The 2,823-nt window shown below is 38.6% G+C and overlaps 1 long non-coding RNA gene across 1 annotated transcript; it reads right to left on the bottom strand.

The window, feature by feature from the left end:
- Positions 1-1,092: 1,092 nt before the first annotated feature.
- On the bottom strand, positions 1,093-2,357 carry LOC137071803 (uncharacterized). The gene is made up of 4 exons (XR_010904500.1): positions 2,242-2,357; positions 2,048-2,129; positions 1,826-1,954; positions 1,093-1,664 (listed from the first exon to the last, which is right to left on the bottom strand). It is a non-coding gene; the product is annotated as an uncharacterized lncRNA (long non-coding RNA).
- Positions 2,358-2,823: the final 466 nt, after the last annotated feature.

The following is a 2,823-nucleotide window of genomic DNA, read 5'->3' on the forward strand; positions in this document are numbered from 1 at the left end:
AGGGCATTGACAATATTGTTTTATATAATTAGTTAAATAATTGTGTTAATACAAATAATTATTTATAAAAAATATAAATATTTAAAAAAACATTACTAACAAAAGAAAAAACACATTTAATTGTCTTTAACCCTTTGACACGTACGATCAAACCCGTATGATCATTCTGTGCTGGTCCCTGGTGCGTACGATCATACCGGTGCGATTAGAACGCTCAGTGATCAACTGCCGAATTCAAAATTTAAAATCTGTTTTAGCGCGCTGACTGGCGCTGAGCCAAAGACTGAGTGAATGAAAGACTGACTTAGCTCGGTGTCTTTTAATGTTTATTTTAGGTTTCATACACTTCAAATTATATTACACAACCACAAAAATATCAGCAAACACTAAATATAGTTTGTAACTGCATACTAATATATATAACAGCAAGATTTCAGTGTTATAAATGGCCCGTGATAATATTACCGATCAAATAACAATCATTTTCTACCCTTTGACGTGAACGATCAGTCTAGGCTGTTCCCTTACGTAATGTCACATATATCAGGAGAAGTGGGTGATCTTCTGTTATAACTCCAGCTAGCTTTGCCTCCCTGGCACTGTTGTAAACACATAATCGCGGCACAAATGCCCATAACGTTAACCCGCTATAACATTACATATCAACTAACCCAATCATTTACTACCATTTAATGTGTACGATCAGTCTAGGGCTGTTCCCTCATGTAATGTCACATATAATCAGGAGAAGTGGGTGATCTTGTGTCGCAAATCCAGCTGACTGCCTCCCTGGTACTGTTGTAAACACATGACGGCGCCACACCCACAGCTAGTGATAAATTACAGAACATCTATTCTAACATATATATTTTTAATAAGTACATAAACCATAAGGAGTTAACTTGCATCCATTTAAATTTAGGTAACAAGTTTGAAAATATTTTAATGAAAAATAATAAAATAAAACCTTTCATGTAGCTCAAACAGTAGAGCATAGTGCTAGCAACGCCAAGGTCATGGGTTCGATTCCCAGGGACAGCAAAAACTGACAAAAATGTAACAGGTGTACCTTAAAATGCAATGTAAGTCGCTTTGGATAAAAGCGTCTGCCAAATGCATAAATTTAAATGTAAAACATGCATTGCAAGCATTTTTTCCCGCTGACAAGTTATGTCACTGTTACCTCACGCTCGCGTTGGTACCCACTGCAGACACAATTTTAATACAATTTACCAGTTTTTAACTACTTCAGAGAAAAAGCAAGACAATTTTTTCAAAAGAAGACAACTGACAAGTGAGGAAATAGAGGAGTTTTTTTTTTAATTCTGATGAGGAGAATTTTGACAGTGAGGCAGAGAGTGACAGTGATGAAGACCTTTCCCCGAACCTTCAAGCTCAGGATTACTGGAGCACAGACCCCATGCTCTTGACACCATTTTTCGGGTCTTTGTTTTCACAGGACCGATTCCTTCTGCTCCTCTGCTGTCTTCACTGTTCAAACAATGCAACAGCAGTTTTAAATGACCCTCTGAAAAAAATCAGAAATATTTTTACTGCTCTCACCTCCTCCTTTCATCGCATTTTTGTGCCATACCGGGATCTGTGTGTTGATGAATCTCTGATGAAGTGGAAAGGCAGGCTGGCATTTCGTCAGTTCATTCCATCTAAACGGCACAGATTTGGGGTCAAGTTTTTTGTTTTGTGTGATGTGCTCACTGGTTATGTGCAGGACATGATCATTTACTCCGGATCTAACAGTGACATAAAACACCACCAAGGACTTGGGATTTCTGGGTCTGTTGTAATGACACTACTAGGACCTTACCTCAGAAAGGGTCATGTCCTTTATGTGGATAACTGGTACAGTAGTCCTACACTTTTCCAGAACCTTGTCTCTTGGCACTGGAGCTTGTGGGACTGTGTGTGCAAACCGCAAAGGGATGCCAACATTCACCTGTAGAATGACAAAGGGTAATGTGGAACTCAAGGAAAATGGATCACAGTTGGCAGTCAAATAGCATGATAAGAGAGATGTCCATGTCCTTACCATTGTCCACCCAACTGGTATGGGAGCCACAGGGAAGCTGGATCACATCACTGGGCAAGCCAAGATGAAGCCAGTCTGTGTGCTGGAGTACAACAAAAAGATGGGAGCAGTTGACAAAGCGGACATGATGACTGGTTTTCTTGAATGCACCAGAAAGTCTACCAAGTGGTACAAAAATATCTTCTTTCACCTACTTGACACAGTTTTACTGAACAGCCACATTGTCTACCAGCAAATTACTGGTAAGATATTTCTATAAATCAAAGAATATAAACAAGACAAAAAAAATGATCACATTTTCAATAAATGTAAACAAAAGTGTTATAAAGGGTATGGATGGATGTCACTTTCCTGAGTGAGTGGCAAAAGAGCTGCTGCGTGACTGGATTTAGGGGGAACCGGTGTAAACAACGAGTAAACAAGTTTCAGTTTAAACTAAAGGTTAGACTTGATATAGTGGTGCTTAAAACTTACCAAAGATCCAGTGATCCATGGATATTGACAAGAACATTTCCTGGCATTTTTACATGCCTGATTTTGACACCAGTAAAATACATAAATCAAATTTGCCTGTGAATGCTTTAAATAAATACAATATACTAAGGGTGTAATGGTAAACAAAACTGACGGTTTGGTATGCACCTCGGTTCTGAAGTCACGGTTCGGTACAGCAGGGGAGAGAAAACTAAATATAAAATCGTTTTTTTTTTTAAACAGTGGTTTACTGAACAGATTGTGTCAGTCCATAAATTTGATTGCCTAGCAACGAGGGGGAG

Source organism: Pseudorasbora parva, chromosome 3 (genome assembly GCF_024679245.1).
Source record: "Pseudorasbora parva isolate DD20220531a chromosome 3, ASM2467924v1, whole genome shotgun sequence".
In the NCBI taxonomy this organism is placed as follows: Eukaryota; Metazoa; Chordata; class Actinopteri; order Cypriniformes; family Gobionidae; genus Pseudorasbora; species Pseudorasbora parva.